The sequence below is a fragment of the Passer domesticus genome, chromosome 9, assembly GCF_036417665.1.
Source record: "Passer domesticus isolate bPasDom1 chromosome 9, bPasDom1.hap1, whole genome shotgun sequence".
Taxonomy (NCBI): Eukaryota; Metazoa; Chordata; class Aves; order Passeriformes; family Passeridae; genus Passer; species Passer domesticus.
Window position 1 is genome coordinate 5,397,766 of NC_087482.1, and position 23,550 is coordinate 5,421,315.

The 23,550-nt window shown below is 52.2% G+C and overlaps 1 long non-coding RNA gene across 1 annotated transcript; it reads left to right on the forward strand.

Moving 5' to 3' along the window:
• The first annotated feature begins 18,722 nt into the window (after positions 1–18,722).
• Positions 18,723–19,536, forward strand: LOC135308383 (uncharacterized). The gene is made up of 3 exons (XR_010368821.1): positions 18,723–18,806; positions 18,894–18,992; positions 19,437–19,536. It is a non-coding gene; the product is annotated as an uncharacterized LOC135308383 (long non-coding RNA).
• The last annotated feature ends 4,014 nt before the right edge of the window (positions 19,537–23,550 follow it).

Below are 23,550 nucleotides of genomic sequence, written 5' to 3' on the forward strand. Positions count from 1 at the left end.
CCCTTCCACAGAGGAAACCCTCCCCAAAGCCCTGGGCAAAACCATCCCTAGCGCTTCCCGGGGAGCAGGGAGCGCTGTCCCGGGAAAGGGCAGCCAGGCTGCCGGCTCACCTGCTCGCCGCGCTTGCAGCGGAGCAGCCTGGGCAGCCCTGGCAGGCAGGGCCACGGCCAGGAGCAGCAGGAGTAGGAGGCGCAGAGCAAGGGCCATGGTGCCTTGTCCTCCGCCAGTCCCGCAGCTCTTGCTGCCACCACTGTCCCGACACCGCTGTCCCAATGTCAGCACCGCTGCTGCCACAGCCGCTGCTGCCGCAACAGTTGTGCTCAGGGACTGACTGCTGGGTCCTTGTGCTGCTGTGCAACCACGGGGCTCTGGCACCTCTGGCACCTCTGTGACCTCAGGGCCTGCTGTGACCTCAGCCTGCTGTGACCCCAGAGCCCTGCTGTGACCTCATGGCCTTAGCTGTACCCCCAGAGTGTGCCCCCATCTCTATGAATGGACTGCCCTGATTGTAAATGTTTTGCTTCATCAAAGGGCCATTCACAAAACTTTTTTTTCGCCTACTGACATTGCAGGTCAGGCTGTGTCCCTGGAGATGCTCAGTATTCATACAGAATTCACAGAATGACCAGGTTGGAAGAGACCTTCAAGATCATCCAGTCCAACCCATGTCCCCACACCACAACTAAACCATGGCACCGAGTGCCACATTCAGTCTTTCTTTTAAACCCATCCAGGGATGGTGTCTCCACCACCTCCCCTGGCAGGCCATTCCAGAATTTTATCACTCTTTCTGTGGAAAATATTTTCATGATATCCAACCTACATTTCCCTTGATGCAGCTTGAGACTGTGTCCTCTGGTTCTGTCAGTGCTGTCTGGAGAAAGAAACCAACCCCACCTGACTACAACTACCCTTCAGGGAGCTGTGGAGTGATTAAGGTCACTTCGGAGTCTCCTTTTCTCCAGGGTAAACACCCCCAGCTCCCTCAGTCATTCCTCACCAGGGCTTGTGCTCCCAGCCCCTCACCATCCTCGTTGCCCCTTCTGGATGTGCTCGAGCGACTCAATGTCCTTCCCAAACTGATGGCCCAGAACTGGACACAGCACTCGAGGTGCGGCCTCACCAGTGCCAAGAACAGGGACAGAATGACCTCCCTGCTCCTGCTGGCCACGCTGTTCCTGACACAGGCCAGGAGCCATTGGCCTCCTTGGCCACCAGGCCACACTGCTGGCTCATGTTCAGCTGGCTGTGACCAGTGCCCCCAGGTCCCTTTCTGCCTGGCCACTGTCCAGCCACACTATCCCCAGCCTAGAACACTGCAGGTGCTTCTTGTGGCCAAAGTGCAGGACTAGGCACTTGCACCTACTGAGCTTCATCCCACTGGACTCTACCCATCCCTCCAACCATTCCAGGTCTGCCTGCAGAGCCCTCCTACCTTCCAACAGATCAACACACTCTCCCAGCTTAGTGTTGTCTGCAGATTTGCTAATGAAAGACTCAATCCCCTCATCCATGTTGTCAATAAAACCATTGATCAGAGCTGGCCCCAGCACAGAGCCCGCAGGGACACCACTGGTGACTGGCTGCCAGCTGGGTGCAGCACCGTTCACCACCCCTCTCCGGGCCAGCCATCCAGCCAGTTCTGAGCCCAGCAAAGAGTGTTCCTCTCCCGGCCCTGGGCTGCAGCTTTTCCAGGAGCGTGCTGTGGAAGACAGTGCAAAGGCCTTTCTGCAGTCCAAATAGACACATCCACAGCCTTTCCTGCATCCATCAGGCAGGTCACTTGCTCATAAAAGGAGATCAGGTTGGTCAGACACGACGTACCCCTCCTAAACCCCTGCTGGCTGGGTCTGATACCCTGGCCATCCTGTAAGTGCTGTGTGATGACTCAGTATAAACTGTTACATCACCTTACTGGGTACTGAGGTCAGACTGACTGGCCTATAATTACAAGGATCCTCCTTCCCACCCTTGTTGTACATGGGCGTCACATTGGCCAGCTTCCAGTCATCTGGAACCTCACCAGTGAGCCAGGACTGTTGGTAAATGATGGAGAGCGGCTTCAGCAGCTCATCTGCCAGCTCCCTCATCACCCTGGGGTGGATCCCATCTGGCCCCATAGATTTAGGAACATCCAAGCAGCTCAGCAGTTCTCTGGCTGCCTCCTCTTGGCTAACAGGGCCCATTCTGCTCCCGGACACCATCTACCAGCCCAGCAGGACACTTGTCCTGAGGACAAGTCGTCTTCCTACTAAAGACTGAGGCAAAGAAGGTGTTCAGCGCCTCTGCCTTGTCCTCATCTGCAGTTCCTAAATTCCCTCCCACATCAAACAAAGAACAAAGGTTGGTCTTACCCTTCCTTTTATCGGTGATATATTTGTAAATACATTTTTTTATTATCCCTTACAGAAGTCACCATTTTAAGTTCAAACTGAGCTTTGGCCTCCCTAATTTTTTTTTTCCTACGTGCTCTAGCAGCTCCTTTAAAAACTTCCTGAGAGACTTGACCCTCCTTCCAAAGATGACACATCCTCTTTTTATTCCTAAATTCCTCCAAAACCTCCTTGCCCATCCAGGCTGGGCGTTTGCCTCATTGACTCATCTTTCGGCACCCAGGGACAGACTGTTCCTGTGCCCTCAAGATCTCTGGTTTGAAGCATGCCCACCTTTCCTGGACTCCTTGGTTTTTAAGGGCTGCTTGCCAAGGAACTCTCTGAAGAAGTCTCCTAAACAGGCCAAAGTCTGCCCTCTGAAAGTCATGTGTAAAAGTCTTATTGATGTTCCTCCTGTTTTCACAAAATACCAAGAATTCTTCATACATTGGTGTTCCCCTGTCTGAGACATAACATACAACAGACCACTCGTGTTTCCTCAGAAAAACAGCCTTGTTTATTGTCCGGAGTGTTCTTTTATAGCCCATTCAAATCTCCTGGGCCGAGACAGCTCATTGGTCTATCTGTGTGCCCCCAGACTCTGAACCAAGACAATGTCTGCATCCTAGGAGAGTTCCCACTGCATGTGAGCTTCTGTCAGTCAGACACAGAGGCTAGTTCATGGAGCTGAGCTGGACTGCTTATTAGAACTTGATTAATGCTGACTACAGATCAGCTTGCAATGCAACAAATTCTATCATTTCATGATCACTATGCCCCAAGCGGGCTCCAGCCACCACATGTCCCCCCAGCCCACATCTATCTGCAAACAGCAGATCTAACATAGTCCCTCCCCTGCTGGGCTCACCCACCTGCTGCAACCAACACTTGTCCTCCACACACTCTACAAATTTCCTGGGCTGCATTTTCTTCTGTTGTATTAAGTTCCCAGCAGATGTCTGGCAAGTTGAAGTCACCTACAAGAACAAGGGCTGATGATCCTGAAACATCCTCTAGCTGTTCATAGAATGAGTTGTCCACCACTTCTTCCTGGTTGGGTGGATGATGACTCCCAGTAGGATGTCAGCCTTGTTGGCCTTCCCCCTCATTCTCATCCATAGGCATTCCACTTCATCATCATTAGTTTCAATATCCATGGTGTCCAAAGCCTCTCTAATATAAAAAGAGCCACGTCTCCACCTCTTCTCCCTTTCCTGTCTCTCCTGAAGAGCTTGTAGCCATCCAGTGTAGTGCTCCAGCCATGTGAGGCATCCCACCACATTTCTGTGATGGCAATGACATCACAGCTCTGCTGCTGGACCATGGCCTCCAGCTCTTGCTGTTTGTTACCCATGCTGTGTGCACTGCTATCCATGCACCTCAGCTGGGCTGCTGATTTCATCCCTAACTCAGGCTTACCACCCTTGGGCCTGCTTCCAGACAGCCCAGCTGCATCCCGTTCCCTCTTCAAACCTAGTTTAAAGCCCTCTCAACAAATTCTGCAAGCTCATCAGCTAAAAACCTTCTGCCCTTAAGAGAGAGCTGGAGCCCATCTGGTTCCAGCAGGCCAGGTGCCATAAAAGCTGCGCCATGATCAAAGAATCCAAAATTCTGCCAATGACACCAGCCCTTGAGCCACTTGTTGATGATATGAGCTCTCCTATTACTTTCACCATTTTTCTCAGCCAGCAAAGGGACTGAGGAAAAGACTACCTGTGTCCCTGTCCTATCAACCACTTGTCCCTGTGCCCTAAAGTCCGTTTCAATGCTCCTGACACTCCTCAATCTCATCACTTCCAGCCTGGAGTTTCAACAGTGGATAATAATCAGAGGACTGAATGAGCCCAGGAAGTCCCTCAGGAATATCCTGCACCTGGGCCCCAGGGAGGCAGCAGAGCTCTCTGTGGGGTGGGTCCCCTTGACATGGGGCCCTCTGTTCCCCTCAGAAGGGAGTCACCCACCACGATTACCCGTCTTTCCTTTTTGATGTTAGAGGTGGCAATCCATGTTACAGATTAATCGTAATTAGGAGGCTCTCCGGACAGATAATTTTCTTCTTAATCATTTGGCCGACTCTTTAGATCCAGGGGCTTATACCTATTCAGAAGTGGCCCCTGGCTAGGGGATGGGGGTCAGGAGGAATTTTTATCATAACCTCCCCATGCAGGGACCATTTCCACTCCCCTTCATCTACAGGTGTCCTTCTCTTGCCTGAGAGTGTGCGGCATAGGAGTCCTGTGACTCTTGCTGGGCCTCCCGTAAGGATGGAAGGGCTGAACTCCACCAATCTATTTCCCTTTCACTTTCCCTGATACTCCTTAGTCTTTAAACTTCCTCCCTAAGCTCGGCCACCAGTGAAAGAGATCATTCACCTGTTCACACCGCAGGCAGCTTTTCTCCGCACTGCCCCCTGAAACCACTGCTAAGCTCAAACACTCTGCACAGGAATGGGTCAGGACAGACACATCCTTTTTGGAGGGTTCCATCTAGTTCCATGCACTTGTACTAAATACAGTTTTCGATTGTGTAAAAACCACTACTACCAGAAACCCCAAAACCAAGCAACCAACAGAAACACTGCAAACAACACACAGTAAACCTTCCTAGCAAGAAAACCTGCAATCCTGCCTGCTTGCCCTGCCTGTGCACACTGCCTCGTGAATTGTCTCTCAGAGACACGCCACGGCCCTGTTTGCCCACTCCTGTTTGCCACAAACCCTAGAGGCCTCTTTTAATCCGCCCGCTAACCAAGGAGGGAGGAAGCTGCAGCCCATCCCTGCGTAACTCACAGGCTCTTGATGGCTTCCCTCTTTTCCTGGGCATGCCATTGGAGGAGGTCCAGGCCCAGATGGTCCCAGGGAAGGAAATGTCCCTCAGCCCAGGGACGCTCAGCATGGGCTGCCCCATCCTCTCCGGGGACCCGCCACTGGTCACAGCAGCCCCTGCCTGGCTCCTGCCTGCCCACACTGTGGCCATCCACAGCTGTCCCTGGGCACGGAACTCAGCCAGTGCTAATCCTGGCTGGCCTTTGCTGCTGCTACCACCCGGACACTGGGGTGACAGCTCCATCTCTTTAGTGCAAGAGAAGAGCTGGGCCAAGCCCTGCCCACCTTCAGTAGGGGCCAGAGAGCAGGGCCAGTGCCTTCAGGGGGAGAGGACCTTGTCTGGCTGGAGGCAGCATCTGCACAGCAACAAGCTGCTAAAGCAGCTGGCACAGGGACATCGGGCATGGGCCTGGAGATGTGCCATGCAATTAGAAGTCCAGTTCTCCCTTAGGTGTTTGGCAGGACATATGAAGGGAGAAAGATACAACTGTGAAAGAGGCCATGGCAAGTGACACAGTGAACAGCGGCTCTGCTATACCTATCATGCTCTGCTTGTGCCCGTCCTGCAAGCAGAAAATCATTGGGATTCATCAAAGTGGAATCAGGGCACGTGTTCCTGTCTTGCTTTGAACCTCCACAAGATCCGTGGGGAGAGTGAGCCCGTGCTGTGCTGCACTGCTGAGCTGGCAGCACGGTGGATACAGGCAGGACGTTCTCTGTTTCCCCCAGAGCTGGGGCCTGCAGGCACCTTGCCGGCCCTTGGCACAGGCTGTGCCAGCCAACAAAGCCCAGCAGGCCGGGAGGAGAGCCCGGGGGCAGCGCAGCTGCTTGGGCAGTGGCTGCTGCCAGGGACAGGGGCCAAAGCCACCCCTGAGCAGCCACTGCCAGCCCTGGCCCTCCCTGCCCCGTGACAGCTCCCCCAGCCCCAGGGGACAGGCTCAGGCCCACTAAGGACACACTGGAGCCTTGCTCTCCCTCTCTGTCCTGTCCTCACCATGGGCACCCCATGCAGTCACTCCCAGGTTTCGGGATGTGTCCCCATGGAGGGACCCCAGCAGGACTGCTCAGAACCCGAGTGCCCTGAGCCTGTTTGGGATAATTCCCCCGAGCTATGCCGGTCGTGCCTGGGCTGTGTAAGACTGAACATTAAGAATTAAAAGCAATTTTACTTTTTATTGCCAAAGTGTCAGAAGATTCTAGGTTTCCCTGACTGTAAAACTACTTTATCAATTACAGAACTGTTGGAGGAAAGGGGAACAAATATCTGGTGTCCGTATTCTATGAAAAACTCTCCTCAATGCTGCAAGGGAAAAATATATCTAAATGTTTTAAAATGAAAGACAAAGATAACATGAGGGTGCTGTTGGTCTGATGGGCCCCATGCCCAGCAGCTGCCTGCCCATGCCTGGCTGTGCCCAGACGAGCAGCTCCGCCAGTGCTGGTGGTAGCACACAGACACCTGAGCTGAACCTGGACTCAAGCCTGTGATAGATGAGTAAAGTGACAGTTGACTCTCACAATAAAGGATAAATATCATGTATATTTGTTAAGAGAAGTTTTATATATTTATAGATATGTTTTACCCCCTGTTGTGTTGTTATCTTGGGATTACCTGAGTTTGAGACATTTAAGAGGGTCACCTTGCTACGACAGCAGCACCTGACCTCCAAGCGAGATGTAAGGAAGTAAACTCCAGCACTGGACATCAAAGAAGGAGTCGATGGACAGAACTTTAAGAGGGGCAAAAGAGTTGAAAGGTGAAACCTCCATTGTGTGGATGAGAATGTGGTGGGAAAAATCCTCTACTCCCGGCACAGTAACATTGTCTTTATTCACTGTCCTGTTATATTTCTAATAAGGGTTTTAATAAACATCTAAAATTTTTACAAGTAAATATAACTTTGCGAATAATCTATTCCCTGGCTAGAGGGCTGCACCTCCTGTCCTGGATGGGCAGCTAGGCCAGTCCCTTCAGGGAGAGACGGATCTGTTCTAGGCAGTGCTTGTAGCATACTTCCAGCTACAAGCTGGTAATACACCTGTGGAAGGGACAATGGACACTGGCACAGAGATGCACGACGACAGGCCAAGTTCTCCATGACTGAGGTATTTGGCTGGACTTGTGAAGTTCCAGAGGTGCTCCTGTGGAGAGAGGAGGTGGCTGAGGCCCCAGCTGCCAGTGGCACACAGGGACCCTCCTGCACAGCAGGGCCCAGAGCTGGCAAGGCTCCCCAGCACGGCTGGAGCTGCTGGCACAGCTGGGCCCAGCTGGACAGCTGCCCCTCAAGGCCCCGGCCAGCAGGGCACGGCTCTGGGCAGAGTCCCTGGCCAGGAGCGGGCCCCAGAGCGCCTCTGCCTTTCAAGGGCAATCTCAGCCCTGCTCTTTCTCCTCCCCATCTCCCTCTGCCTCTGCCCCGTGCCCCTGGGGCTGCTTTTGGCCAGGCAGCCTCAGTGGGAGCCAGCACTGGCTGCTGCCCCAGTGGGGCCCCAGGACAATGCCCACCAATTGAGAGGCCAATGGAAGCACTGGGCAGCAGCAGAACCCTCAGCAGAGCTGTTTGGAGAACCATGGACTGGCCACAGCTCCAATGCAGCCTCATTGGGAATGGTTCCTGTCTACATTACACTTTCAAAAGAAGCTCTTTCAGGGAAAGGTGACCACTCACCATTTCTTCTTCCAGTAACACCAGATTTTGACACAGCACAATATGAGAATAAGGTCCAAAATAAGCAGGCCTGCCATTACCCCTGCCCAGCAGCCTGTTCCCATATAGAAGCCCCTTCCGAGGCCATCCTCGGCATCAGGAACAGGTGTTGTGGTGCTGGCTGCATCTGTGGGAGCAATGGGGAGCGTGAGCCCGTCCTGTGCTGCACTGCTGAGCTGGCAGCACGCTGGATACGGGCAGGACGTTCTCTGTTTCCCCCAGAGCTGGGGCCTGCAGGCACCTTGCCGGCCCTTGGCACAGGCTGTGCCAGCCAACAAAGCCCAGCAGGCCGGGAGGAGAGCCCGGGGGCAGCGCAGCTGCTTGGGCAGTGGCTGCTGCCAGGGACAGGGGCCAAAGCCATCCCTGAGCAGCCACTGCCAGCCCTGGCCCTCCCTGCCCCGTGACAGCTCCCCCAGCCCCAGGGGACAGGCTCAGGCCCTGTCAGGACCCAGCGCAGCCCCTGCCCAGTCGGGAGCCAGGGCTGGCTCTGGCCCTGGGCTGGCGGCAGGGCTCCCGCTCGGGGCTGCTCCTGTGCCTTGGGCCTCTGGGCACTCAGGGCCAGCTCCGCAGCAGCTGCAGCGCCAGGGACGTTGCTGCACCAGTCCCGTTTCCCCGGGCTCTGAACCAGCTCCAGAGGCCTGGAAGCCGAGGCGCCTCCAGCTTTGGCTGCTGCCGGGCTGGGCAAGGGCAGGCCCTGGGGGAAGAGCTGCTGCCACACAGCCCCGGCCAGGGCTGAGCCTGGCATAGCAATTACCTGCTGTGCCTGTGCCCGTGTCTGGCATCGCCTTCCTTTCTGCTGCAGGGGCTGCCAATGAGCCTCTGCTTCCTCGGGGAAATACCTCCTTCAGCCCTGCCTTTTTGTCCAGCACTTGAGAAACAAAAAAGGACAGTTGGATCAGATGGAAAATTTCCCCATTCCTTTGCTGGCATCTTCAGGGCAGCATGATTATCAAAAATTGGGAAAAGATTCACAAAATATCTGGGCTTTTGTGGCTGGGCCAGGGCCCTCCCTTCCCCAGACAGCTGCCAGTGCTGAGCAGAAATCATGAGGGGATTGTGCAGGGCAAGAGGACACACGTGCATGGTTCTGTGCTGGCACCTGCAGCGCTGCCTCCTTGGCCAAGCTTTGGGCTCTTGAGCTGGCAACTCTTCCAGGGGAAAGGCCTTGACCTACCCTCAGCATCTCCCAGAGGCTCAATCCTGAACGTGGGTTGGGAAGCCAGATCACTTTCACCAACCGGGTTAGCTGCAAAGAACGGCAGGACAGAAGAGCTGCTGTGACACTGGTGAAGATTCTCCTTCAGGCCCGAGTGGCAGTGAGGGCACTTGAGTGACTGGTGCCATCCAAGGCACTCCCTCAGCTCTGCCTTCCACTCAGGAGCAGGGGGACCTCGTGCCTGCAGTGGCCCCACACTGGGATGGAAGGGGCCCCTTGGGGGGCAGTGGGGGCAGAAAGGACTCCCTGGAGCTGCCAGCAGCTCTAAAGCCAGCCCCAGGCAGGGCCAGGGCTTGGCAGTGGCAACAGGAGCAGCTCAGGCTCCTTGGGGCTGGCAAAGAAGCTGCCAAAGGCTCAGCCCTGGGGCACAGCCCTGGGCCCGGCCCCTTCCCTCTCTTCCCATCTCCCTGGCTGCACAGAGCACATGGAAGGACACACTGGCATTGCACATGGGAGGAAGATGTACAGCTAAATGCTCCTTCCTCCCACTGACAGCCATCCTGTGGGATCACTGTTGGGTACAAGAGTAGAAATTTGGAGGCTAGGATTTCCACAATCCATCAAACTTCAGAGGATGTCAAGGGAAATGACAGAGGAATATTACTCTGGACAATGATTACACTTGGACAATGATTGCTCTGTTAGCAAAGAGTTGCTGAAAACCTACCATCACCAAGCTCCAACAACCTTAAACTGTGCTTTAACAGCGTTTCCCAGTGATGGAAGTCACGTTCCCAATCTAGAAAGGAGCACAGATGGGTACTGTTCCATGCTGTGCTGGGATCCCCTTGTATAGGGAACCGAGCACTGTAAGGGGGTCAGGTAATGCTGTGTGCCTGCACTCCCAAGAAGCAGAGAGGGCAGCTGAAGCCTCAGCAGGGCTCAGGCCCAGAGGCACAGCAATTACCTCCTGGGCCTGTGCCTGGCATCGCCTCCCTTCCTGCAGCAGAGGCTACCATGGAGCCACTGCTTCCTCTGGGAAACTCAGCCTTCAGCACAGGCTCTCCTTCCATGTCTGCAGAAAGGAAAAAGGACAGGTGAATTAGGTGGGGTTGTTTCCCAATGGGAATGTGGCATCCTCAGGAGGCAATGCTTGTCTAAGTAATGGATAAGATTAAGGAGAAAGACCAGGGCCCTGCCTCCTCCAAAGAGCTGCCCCTCCAGATGCGCTCACAGACTGGGAAAGTGCAGGGGATCTCAGGGTGGGCCATGGTGCAGTTTGGGCTCCCTGGCAGCTGATGCCAAATGCCTTCCTGCAGAGGCTGGGCAGAAGCTGCAGCCAGGCCAGACTGGGAAACAGCCCTGCAGGGCGTGAAAGCAGCAGCAGCAGCAGTGGGGCAGCGAGGCTGCCATGGATCCCTTCCCGCTGTGCCGGGCACGGCGTGTCCAGATGTGCAGCCAAAGCCCCCGGCTGCTGAGTCCCAGGGGAAGCATGAGGGAAATGCACCCACCACGTTGTCTCTCCAGGTCACTCCAGATCCTGTCCATCTGTTTGGATGCCTCCAGGGACTTGCTGTCTCCTCTAGGTTTGTTCCTCCCTATCGGAGGACCTTAAGAAAAGCATTCGTATTTCAGGTGAATGGATCCCACAGAACCAGGGCTCAGCCTGTGGGGTCAGCAGGCACACACTACTCACCCCTGCCATGGGAGCGGGGCTTGTGTGCAGCAACCAGGAAAGGAGCCTGAAAAGTCTTTCCTGCAGACACACCTGTAATTCAACAGCCACAGAAGCTCCTGTCACCTGCTTCCTGCCAGGTTCTCAATGATTATTCTTTTCGCAACATTGACAACATACCTGCTGGAGGGCTAAGACCCTGGAAATCTTCATTAAGCCAAGCTGCTGAAGAAGCCTTCCTAGTATGCTCATCTAGAGGGGAGCACAGATCTGATCAGACCCATTTCCATGGTGTGCTGGGATCCTCCTCTCCCTTAGAGAACTGGGCACTGTAAGGGGGTCGGGTAAGGCCTTGGCTGCCAGATGTCAGTGGACAAGGCCAAAGCTGCACAGGGGCCTGGGGAGCTCTGGACTGGCTCTGGTCACTCTCCACCCTCTTTGCAGGCCCTGTGCAACATCCCTGGATGGGTGGCTGGAGGAGCCCAGGGACCATGGGGGCTCTCTCACTCCCACACAGGAAACCCTCCCTAAAGCCCTGGGCAAAACCATCCCCAGCGCTTCCCGGGGAGCAGGGAGCGCTGTCCCGGGAAAGGGCAGCCAGGCTGCCGGCTCACCTGCTCCCCACGCTTGCAGCGGAGCAGCCTGGGCAGCCCTGGCAGGCAGGGCCACGGCCAGGAGGAGCAGGAGGACAAGGCGCAGAGCAAGGGCCATGGTGCCTTGCCCTCTGCCAGTCCCGCAGCTCTTGCTGCCACTGCTGTCCCGACACCGCTGTCCCAATGTCAGCACCGCTGCTGCCACCGCTGCTGCAGACGCAACAGTTGTGCTCAGGGACTGACTGCTGGCTCCTTGTGCTGCTCTGCAACCACGGGGCTCTGGCGCCTCTGTGATCTCAGAGCCTTCTGTGACCTCAAGGCCAGGGTGGAATTGTTTTTGGAGCTGGATCTGCCTTCTTCGGAAGGGAGCTCATCCTGCCCAGCTGCTCTGCCCAAGGGCTGTGACACAGTCCCAGCTCAGCTGATCTCACAGGTTGAGGCATGAAGAGATGCAGAGCAGCCCTGCCGAGAAGGACTTGGTGTTGCAGCCAGATGAGAGGCTGGACATGAGCCAGCCATGTGCATCCAAAGGAGAGTGCCCAGCAGGTTGAAGGAGGTGATTCCCCACCTCTGCTCAGGTAAGACCCTACTGGGAGTACTCTGGAAGGGGTTTTATAGTGATTTCTGTGAGCCATCGAGAAGTTTGATAGCAAGATCCATGTTTACCCCTGAAAGAATTTCCTACCAATGTTTTTGACATGAAAACCAAGAAAGAAGAATAAATAAGAGAAACCTGCAACTCCCTATTCCATTGAGCATTTTGCTTGTCTCTCGTGACCAATGAATAAAGTGTAAACATAAGAGCTTTGTAAGAATGCAGAAAAAGCATGCAGGCTAGAATAAAAACAGGGTTTGAAGCCTTCTGGAAATGGACTGTGTTGCTTTGTAGTGTCTCGGTCTCTACCACGACAGAGTACTGCATCCTGCTCTGGGTCCCCAAGGCAGGAAGGACACGGTCCTGTTGGATCTAGTCCAGAGGAGGGACAAAATGCTCTGAGGGCTGGAGCCCTTCTGCTTTGGAGACAGGCTGGGAGAGCTGACAGTGTTCAGCCTGGAAGAGAGAAGACTCCAGGGACACCTGATTGCTGCCTTTCAGGGCCTTCTGAGCGCTTGTAAAGAGATGGGACAGAATTTTTAGTAGAGTCTTTTGTGACCAAACCGAGGGGGAATGGTTTTAATCTAAAAGATGGTCAATTCAGACTAGATGAAAGAAACACATTTTTTACACTGTTTGTTATGAAAACCTGGCACAGGTTGCCCAGAGAGCTGGACATCCATCCCTGCAGACATTCAAACTCCTGCTCAGAGCAACCTGACCTAGTTCAAGGTGTCCCTGCTCACTGCAGGCCATTGGGACTAGATGGCCTTTAAATGTCCCTTCCAACACAAGCCATTCTGTGCTCCTGTGCACCATCAAAGCAGTGCTGCATTAGTGCTGGGCTGATTATGCTGGCACCTGTATTTTGGTACTTGTGCCATTTAGCAATTGGCCACGAGAGGATTGATGGGCTGGGCAGTGAAGTCTGCAAATAACAGTGTGCTCAAGGAGAAAAAGGAGAGCAACACGGCTTCCAGTTCAGATAAATGTCAGCATTTTGCTGCCCATTCCTGGTTAGAGAAATAAAGGAATGTCCTGAAGATCCCTTCATGTGGGTTCATTATTGGCCGTATCAGTACTTGTGTTCTGTAAAACAGGTTAAGTTGTTACAGCTTCTTGCCCCATTTATCCCTGGATAAAACCCAAATACTGCATTGCTCCTTGTCTACTTTCTTCCAAGTCAAGGCAAATTTTGTTCATTACTGTGTGGGACATATTCATGTGTTCACAAGCAAATTCCTCTTGCCACTCACACAATGGCAAGACTGCTTTGTTGATTTGCTCTAATTGGACTGTAATTAAGGCTACCTCTCACTAGAATTAAAGCTGATGCATTGGGAGGCAAAGTGTTCAGTCATTTCTCCTGGAATCTGGCACTGTAGAGAGTTGTTCTGTAAGTAAATGACATCCGAAGACAGGTGTAGTCTACCATACTTCTGGCATACTAGAAGTGAGAAAAAACCCTTTGAATCTGGATTTTATCCTTTCTTCTTTCTCCTCCCCCTCCCAGGAATTTTAATCTCTGAGGTCTAAGCTCTTCAGCTGCCTCACAAACATTGTTTTAATTCAGACAGTCATCCATGCAGTGAGCCACAAATCAGGACCGTGGTGTGAACCTTGAAGCAATGTAGGTTTATAGCACTGAAAATAATAATCCAATACCCAGGTTAAGCTAAGCATTTTCCAAAAACTCCACATGTCCTCAGGTATGTTTCAAAAGGAATCACCGTTATAGGTGGGAGTGGGCAGAAAGAGTGTCATCAAAATAAAAAATTCAGCTTTCTGAGATCTTTCTATTCCTATAAAAAGAGAGTCCAAGTTGTTCATGTATGGAACATTAACTAGGAAGTGAATGACAGATTGTGAAAATAATTACTTGGGGAATGAATAACCATAAATAATAACAAGTTTACATATAGGTAATAAGTAAACCATCATGCTAAGAAAAAAAAACCAGACCTGCCAAAATAAAAACCAATAAGGCTGTTTCATATGTCTGAATAGAAAAAAAAAATACTGAAAAGAATCAGAGATCCTCAAGGGCATTGCTATATATAGAAACTTCCAGCTATTCGGAAAAAATGAAGGAAACTGTAGTGTACAATAAACAGAGGTAACCTGGAATTTATTGGTGGATTTGTTGCAGAATTTCAGAGAGCAGACTGGAAAAGCATAGGGGTTGATCAGACCATGTGTGGGCATTTACAGCAGTCTGATGGATGTTTCTGGGACCAACTGCAGGAAGGAAAAGCAGCACACAATTCCTGGGACAATCTCTTTGCTGGCTGTGGACTTTTTGACAGCCTGTCCCCTGGGGCTGGGGGAGCTGTCACGGGGCAGGGAGGGCCAGGGCTGGCAGTGGCTGCTCAGGGATGGCTTTGGCCCGTGTCCCTGGCAGCAGCCACTGCCCAAGCAGCTGCGCTGCCCCCGGGCTCTCCTCCCGGCCTGCTGGGCTTTGTTGGCTGGCACAGCCTGTGCCAAGGGCCGGCAAGGTGCCTGCAGGCCCCAGCTCTGGGGGAAACAGAGAACGTCCTGCCCGTATCCACCGTGCTGCCAGCTCAGCAGTGCAGCACAGCACGGGCTCACGCTCCCCATTGCTCCCACAGATGCAGCCGGCACCACAACACGTGTTCCCGATGCCCAGAAGGGCCTCGGAAGGTGTTGCTATTTTTGGAACCCTCTGTTTGCATGGGATAAGGGCAAGTTTGGCTATCTGTTTCTGCCAGGAAATTATTTGAAGAGCTCATCCGAGCCTTGACTCAGAGCTTCTCCATTGCAGTTCATGTTGTAATAAATAGGTGTGATTCCTGCTGATAAAATTGTAAAGTAATCAATATTGATATAATAATTAATATTTGGAAACAGTAAAACAGTTAGAAGGTGTAATGCCAAGGAAGAAAGGGAGAGGAGGGGCTCCCCCCCTTCTCCTGCAGATGTTCAGAACAGGAAGAAGCAAGAGATAAGTATTACTGAATTTAGTTGGAAGAGAGGAAAGTTTGGTTGGACATCCAGGAAAATGTTAATTATAGGAGATTTATTGCTTTGATGCTAGAACATAGTATTGGCTTGTATGATATTAGCTTTGGCTTATATTATACCAGCTTGGTGCGCATGTGTAATCCAAAAGGTGAATCAAAGGACATTGAGGAAGAGGAGAGGCCTTCATCAGAGATGACCCCAAAGAACAGTGCAACCACCTAAAAAACGGTGGAGCATGCGTGGTAAAAGTGATAATGAATGTGGAGATACAAGTGTGACAAATTGAAAATGGGAAGAGATGGTGATGATGTACAGTGTAAAAAGGAGAATTTTAGGCTTGGCAATTTGTATGTGAGGGGACAGGGGTCAAGCCCTGCCCTCCGTACCCCCCGTGTACCCCGCACGGTTATTTTTCCTTATGTGCTATTATAAGAACCAAATTATCCCTTATCATAACCAAATTATATTGTCAATATTTTGAGTGGATTCAATTTCATATACTTTTCAGCTACTTCATTAAAATTGCTGCAACATTTAATTTGCTTGGTTTTCTTTCATGATACAGTAATTGGAGAAATATAACAAAATTTTTTACTGTAATTCAGTCCTAGCAGTCAGTTTTACACCCCTCCCCTTATTTTCTATTGCTATAGCATATTTTATTACCAATGGGTTGCTCCTTTCCCCCCTGTGATGTTGGTTTTGCCCCACTTGTCCATCTCTCCAAAGACCTGCCCTTTTGTTCACTGTTCCTCCTCCCATTGCATGTCAGTCCCTCTCCAAGCCTGCCCCTTGCTCTAGAAACTTCCCTATCAATTTTGTATCCTTCGGAACCCCATTGGTTTGTTTAAGTTCTTCCCCTCCCCTGTAATCCCCAATTGGTTTAAACCTTGTATTCCCCGCCTGGTGTTCCACCCTCAGTTTCTCCCAATTGGCTAAAGATTGGATCCTGCCCTGGGACCCTGCATTGTTTGTAAGTTGGTGTATGCTTTTAATGCAGTGTTGGTCTGCCCCTGATGGTCTGTAGAATAATCACCTTCGGAAAACATAGAGCAGACCTCACCCCGTTCCTTGTTCCTACCCTCAGTGCAGTCCTACCCCCAAGGCAGTCCACCTGTGCTGTAGAGCAGCTGTGCCCTGCAGCCACAGCCCAGATTCGACAGTTTTCTGGGGGCAGCCCAGTGCCACTGTGGGGGTGGGCAGCTAGTGGGGCTGAAGAAATGGGGCAGCACAGCACTTCCCAAATCAGCTCTTCTATTGCAGTAGAGAGATGCAGCTGTGACCCAGTGTCCTGGTGGTAGCACCAGCAAAGCCCACCCGGCACCAGCAGTGACTGAGCTCCATGCCCAGGGGCAGCCGTGGATGGCCACGGTGTGGGCAGGCAGGAGCCAGGCAGGGGCTGCTGTGCCCAGCGGTGGGGCCCCGAGGGGATGGGGGAGCCCATGCTGAGCGTCCCTGGGCTGAGGGCACATTTCCTTCCGGGGGATCATCTGGGCCTGGACCTGAAGAGGCACAAAGGGATATTTTGGGGTCCCTGATGAGGGTTCCAGGAGTCCCGGATGTTTTAAATGAATTAGCTTTTTCTGATTAATACGGAGAATTTATTCCATAATTAAAATTCAGTCGTAGAAAATCTAGAAGCAAATATCAGATTGGCCCTGAACCAGGCTAACAGCGTCAGGTGAGACAGGTGGGGCATTTCTCTCCCCTGTGCATCACGAAGGGACAGCTCTCTCAAAGTCTTTTTTGTCCATTTCCAAGCTCCAAGCGCTGTGGAGGGCAGCAGTTTTTCTGCTTTCTTATGGTTGTTTTTATCCTTTTTGCATATTCATGTATTTTTTCCTTTCTTGCTGCAGCTCTTGCTGAGAGTTTCCCCAAAACTGGTAAAAAATTCACTTTGTTAGAGGAAAATCTCCTGGAATATGCATTCTAGGAGGCACACATTTATCTTACAGATGATGCATATCGAATGCATATTGCTGAGGTTTGGTCAGAGAAATAATCTTCTGGAATCAGCATTTCTGGGGACGAATATTCAGGCTAGGATTTTGGTGCATGTTGATTGCCCTGAACCCTCCTTTGTTATGCTAGGATTTTCATTAGGCGAGATTACTGTAGTCTCAGCATGAATTTGTGCATACAATCTATCAGAATCCCTCCCTTTCTCTATTAATTTATTAAATTTGTACTTTTAGGATACACTTTGACAAAGCTTACTTATTTTCTAATTTTATGTTTAGTATTTATAAAACTTAACAACTACGCTTTCATACTACTAGTCAGGGTCTAAAATTAACAGCTCTTCTCATAAGGTAGATTCTTCTAAATCTTTAATTTCTTTTCTTTGGATTGTCAATTATATTTTTTTATATCAATGCATGTGCTTATTGTACTTTAGATATATTTTGACTCCATAGTCGTTTAAGGCTGGTAATATTTGTAAAATAAGTTTTTCATGTTTTCTTATGTTGCCTGTTAAAATGTGTCTTTATAACTGTCTCATGTTCTTGTTTTCTAATTCTTGAGCAATTTGCTTTATTCTACTCTCAGGATTTATTTCTTCTCTAGCTCTTCCAGAACAAAAAGTTTTAATATATTGCTTACAAATTTTGCCATTTTATTCTTTTTGCTCTATTTCACATTTTCTTTATTCCAGTGTCTTTTACTACTCATAGTGCACCTTCTGAATTTGTTAAAATTATAGCGTACTACACTAACTTGGGAGTGTGCATATGGCTCATTCTTTTTGGGCTTGGATGACTGATACAGTGACAATAATCCTCTGCAGTTTTAACACTCTAGCTCTCTCAAAGCCCCTTTGGGTTGCAGCCAAAGGGCCAAGATGTGTATCTTCTTGGTAGCAGAGCTTACACCTTGGGATCTAGTCACTGGTGTCATTCATCTCATTCTCAGTATTTATTTCATAAGATTTATAAGAGCCTTTTAAATTGTTTTTCAGGATTTAGGATAGCATCTGCTTATTTCTAATTATTATAATTTTATTTCTTTGACGTTTTAGCTCTAAAGTTGTAATTAGTCTGTACACTTCTCTTTCTTTCAGCTCTACTTGGCTTTTTTCCTTTATTTTAATTTGATCCTTATTAAATATCTAACGGCTTTTGTTATATCCTATCTGATTTAATGTTACTTTTAGTGTTTCTTGGAACTTAAATCTGGTTTGTATCTTATATACTTACTTTTTTTCCGATTTTTCACGAATCATATTATTGTTCTAATATATTCTTTACAGTGTTTCATTAGCTTTTACTTCTATTTCTTTTCTCTGTTATAACAAAAGCACTAAAATATTTTATTTTTTGAAATAAATTTGCATATCACACCTTAAATATTCAGTTCACTTAAAACAACCTCATGAATAATACAGTTTAAAATAAAATATTTTACTTCTCATAACAATGGGTTTTACAGCTTACAAGCTTAGGTATTAACATGCATCAGTCTATTTTACTTCAAGGAGTAGTGGTGACTTTTTAGTGAGGTTTGGCTGGTGTTTCTGTTGGTGGATTTACAGGTCTTCTGTCCTGCCTTTCTTTGCAGTTGAACCTGCTGGTGAAGGTGGTGCAGCTTCCCAAGCCACGTCCAGGACTGAGGCTCTGGGAGATGCTGAGGGTAGGTCAAGGCCTTTCCCCTGGGAGAGCTGCCAGCTCAGAGCCCAAAGCTGGGCCAGGGAGGCAGCGCTGCAGGTGCCAGCACAGAACCATGCACGTGTGTGCCCTCGCCTTGCGCGATCCCCTCACCGCTCCTGCGGCTCAGTGGTGCCCGTGCAGATCAGCAGAGATGGCAGAAGCTTCTGTGGCTGTTGAGTTACAGGTGTGTCTGCAGGGAGGACTTCTCAGGCTCCAGGGCTGGATGCTTGGCCCCAACCCAGCTCCCATGGCAGGGGTGAGTAGTGTGTCCCTGCTGACCCCACAGGCTGAGCCCTGCTTTTGTGGGATCCATTCCTGGGAAATGGAACTACTTTCTCTTAAGGTCCTCCAAAAGGAAAGACCCAAGATACTGCAGCCAAAACATCTCATGAGGCAGATGAATTCCTGAGACAAACACAGAAGCAAGCACCCCGAGGACAAGGTGGGTGCGTTTCCCTCATGCTCCCCCTGGGACTCAGCAGCCGGGGGCTTTGGCTGCACATCTGGACACGCCGTGCCCGGCACAGCGGGAAGGGATCCATGGCAGCCTCGCTGCCCCGCTGCTGCTTTGACGCCCTGCAGGGCTGTTTCCCAGCCTGGCCTTGCTGCAATTCCTCCCCAGCCTCTGCAGGAAGGCATTTGGCATTAGCTGATAGGGTGCCCCAACTGTACCGTGGGCCTGAGATCCCCTGCCATTTCCCAGTCTCTGAGAAGATCAGGAGGTGCAGCTGTTTGCACAAGGGAGTGCACTGGCCCAGCCCCAGTTACCTGGGCTTTTTCCTGATCTTTACCTGTGACTTAGACAAGCATTGCCTCATGAAGGTGCCACCTCCCCAGTGGGGAATATTTCCATTTGATCCAGTTGTCCCTTTTTTCCTTTTTCAAGTGATGGACCAAAAGGCTGTTCAGGAGGAGGAACACTCAGGGAGAAGCAGTGGCTCATTGGCAGCCCTCGCTGCAGGAAGGAAGGCGATGCCAGACACGGGCACAGGCACAGCAGGTAATTGCTGTGCCGGGCTCAGCCCTGGCCGGGGCTGTGTGGCAGCAGCTCTTCCCCCAGGGCCTGCCCTTGTGCGGCCCGGCAGCAGCCAAAGCTGGAGGCGCCTTGGCTTCCAGGCCTCTGGAGCTGGTTCAGAGCCCCGGGGAAATGGGACTGGTGCAGCAACGTCCCTGGCGCTGCATCTGCTGCGGAGCTGGCCCTGAGTGCCCAGAGGCCCAAGGCACAGGAGCAGCCCCGAGCGGGAGCCCTGCCACCAGCCCAGGGCCAGAGCCAGCCCTGACTCCCGACTGGGCAGGGGCTGCGCTGGGTCCTGACAGGGCCTGAGCCTGTCCCCTGGGGCTGGGGGTGCTGTCACGGGGCAGGGAGGGCCAGGGCTGGCAGTGGCTGCTCAGGGATGGCTTTGGCCCGTGTCCCTGGCAGCAGCCACTGCCCAAGCAGCTGCGCTGCCCCCGGGCTCTCCTCCCGGCCTGCTGGGCTTTGTTGGCTGGCACAGCCTGTGCCAAGGGCCGGCAAGGTGCCTGCAGGCCCCAGCTCTGGGGGAAACAGAGAACGTCCTGCCCATATCCACCGTGCTGCCAGCTCAGCAGTGCAGCACAGCACGGGCTCACGCTCGCCATTGCTCCCTCAGATGCAGCCAGCATCACAAGACCTGTTCCCAATGCCCAGGATGGCCTCGGAAGGGGTTTCTGTCAGGGAAGAGGCTGCTGGCTAGGGTTACTGGCAGGCGTGCTTTCTTTGGAGCTTGTCTTCATGTTGTGCTGCTTTGGAATCGGGTATTTCTGGAACAGAAAACAGTGAGTGTTTTGTTGCTCTCCCCCTCAAACAGCTTCTTTTGAAAGTCTAACGTGGTCGGGGAACATTCCCATTGAGACTGCAGTGGGGTTGTGGCCAGTCCCTGATTGTCCAAATAACTCTGCTGAGGATTCTGCTGCTGCCCAGTGCTTCCATTGGCCTCTCAATTGCTGGGCCTTGTCCTGGGGGCCCCGCTGGGGCTGCAGCCAGAGCTGGCTCCCACTGACTCTGCCTGGCCAAGAGCAGCCCCAGGGGCACAGGGCAGAGGCAGAGGGAGGTGGGGAGGAGAAAGAGCAGGGCCGAGGTTGCCCTTGAAAGGCAGAGGCGCTGTGGGGCCCGCTCCTGGCCAGGGACCCTGCCCAGAGCCGTGCCCTGCTGGCCGGGGCCTTGAGGGGCAGCTGTCCAGCTGGGCCCAGCTGTGCCAGCAGCTCCAGCCGTGCTGGGGAGCCTTGCCAGCTCTGGGCCCTGCTGTGCACGAGGGTCCCTGTGTGCCACTGTCAGCTGGGGCCTCAGCCACCTCCTCTCTCCACAGGAGCACCTCTCCCACTTCACAAGACCGGCCTAATACCTCAGCCATGGAGAACTTGGCCTGTCATCATGCATCTCCGTGCCAGTGTCCGTTGTCCTTACCACAGGTGTATTACCAGCTTGTAGCTGGAAGTATGCTGCAACCACTGCCTAGAACAGATCCGTCTCTCCCTGAAGGGAATGACCTAGCTGCCCATCCAGGATAGGAGGTGCAGCCCTCTAGCCAGGGAATGGATTATTCGAAAAGTTATATTTACTTGTAAAAATTTTAGATGATTATTAAAAACCTTATTAGAAATATAACAGGACAGTGAATAAAGACAATGTTACTGTGCCGGGAGTAGAGGATTTTTCCCACCACATTCTCATGCACGCAATGGATGTCTCACCTTTTAACTCTTTTGCCCTTCTTAAAGTTCTGTCTATCGACTCCTTCTTTGATGTCCAGTGCTGGAGTTTACTTCCTTACATCTCGATTGGAGGTCAGGTGCTGCTGTCGTAGCAAGGTGACCCTCTTAAATGTCTCAAACACAGGTAATCCCAAGATAACAACACAACAGGGGGTAAAATATATCTATATATATATAAAACTTCTCTTAACATATATGCATGATATTTATCCTTTAATTGTGAGAGTCAACTGTCGCATTATTCATCTATCACAGGCTTGAGTCCAGGTTCAGCTCAGGTGTCTGTGTGCTACCACCAGCACTGGCGGAGCTGCTCGTCTGGGCACAGCCAGGCATGGGCAGGCAGCAGCTGGGCATGGGGCCCATCAGACCAACAGCACCCTCATGTTATCTTTGTCTTTCATTTTAAAACATTTAGATATATTTTTCCTTTGTAGCATTGAGAAGAGTTTTTCATAGAATACGGACACCAGATATTTGTTCCCCTTTCCTCCAACAGTTCTGCATTTGACAAAGTAGTTTTACAGTTAAGGAAACCTAGAATCTTCTGACACTTGGGCAATAAAAGTAAAATTGCCTTTAATTCTTAATGTTTAGTCTTACACAGCCCAGACAAGGCCAGCACAGCTCAGGGGAATTATCCCAAGCAGGCTCAGGGCACTCGGGTTCTGAGCAGTCCTGCTGGGGTCCTTCCATGGGGGACACATCCTGAAACCTGGGGAGTGACTGCATGGGGTGCCCATGGTGGGGAAAGGACAGAGAGGGAGAGCAAGGCTCCAGTGTGTCCTTAGTGGGCCTGAGCCTGTCCCCTGGGGCTGGGGTAGCTGTCACGGGGCAGGGAGGGCCAGGGGTGGCAGTGGCTGCTCAGGGATGGCTTTGGCCCGTGTCCCTGGCAGCAGCCGCTGCCCAAGCAGCTGCGCTGCCCCCGGGCTCTCCTCCCGGCCTGCTGGGCTTTGTTGGCTGGCACAGCCTGTGCCAAGGGCCGGCAAGGTGCCTGCAGGCCCCAGCTCTGGGGGAAACAGAGAACGTCCTGCCCGTATCCAGCGTGCTGCCAGCTCAGCAGTGCAGCACAGCACGGGCTCACGCTCCCCATTGCTCCCACAGATGCAGCCGGCACCACAACACGTCTTCCCCATGCCCAGAAAGGAATTGGTTTCTGCCAGGGAACACACTGCTGGCTAGAGTTAATGACAAGCCAGGCTTTTCTATGGCATGCCGGGCATTGGGCATGCCATATAAAAGCCTGTAAGGATGGCAGTAGGCCAGGGTCCCTCATGTGGCACACCAGCTGGAGGGGGTGTTTTGTAGGTGTTGGGTTTTGCAGGAAGGCATGCAGGGCTTTGCGTCCTTTGTAGAATGGTACATGGGGCTGGGGTTCCTCGTGAGGTTCTCAGGGGATTTGAGATCTCTTCTGTGGCATACAAGGGACTGGAGACATCCGTAAGGCTGGCAGGGGCTTGAGTTCCTCGTGATTAACGTGGTGGTTTAGTGCTTGCCGTCAAGGCCTGGAGAGGAGCTGAGTCCTTCCTAAGGTGGGCAGGAGGCTGTGGTCTTTTGTGAGGCACACAAGGCTGCCCTGGGGTCTCTGCATTGGTGTGCACGGATTCTCTGCGAGGCACACAGGGATATTTTGGGGTCTCTGCTGAGGGGTGCAGGGATCTCTCAGGAGGCATAAAGGAGTCTTGATGGTCTCTACTAAGGTGTGCAGGGATCCCTCATGAGATGTGCCGCAGGGTTTTTCAGTCTCCTCAGCGCAGCAAAGGGCCACTCTGGGTGGAGGCTGTGCAAAGTGGGCAGAAAGCTTCCTGCCAAGCCTTGTGGCCGGCGGGCGGGCGGAGCCCATCCTTGGGGGTCGGGCGGGGCCTCTGGAGCCGCCGCGCCCTTGTCGGGCAGGTCCCGGCCCCGGCGGGGAAGGGCCGCGGCCCCGGGCTCCGGCGGCGCTGCCGAGCAGCGGCGGAGGCACAACAAGTGCCCCGCTCCGGCCTGGCCCTGTGCTGCAGCCCAGCACAGGGACAGCCACGGCCGCTCCCTGCGCCACAGGCGGCACCGGGGCTGCAGCTGAGGCCGTGCCTGCTCCCACTGAGGAAGGAGCTCCTTGCAATGCCCACTTCCCTAAAGCACGTGGGCAAGCCAGCACAGCATGGAAACGCTTCTGAACTGTGCTCCCATGGACACTGGGATCGAGAGATGGATTGACTGGAAGTCCTGGTCCGTCACTGTGTGGAGATCACGCTGCATGCTGGAGGCAACTTTTCGATGCCCCTTTGCTG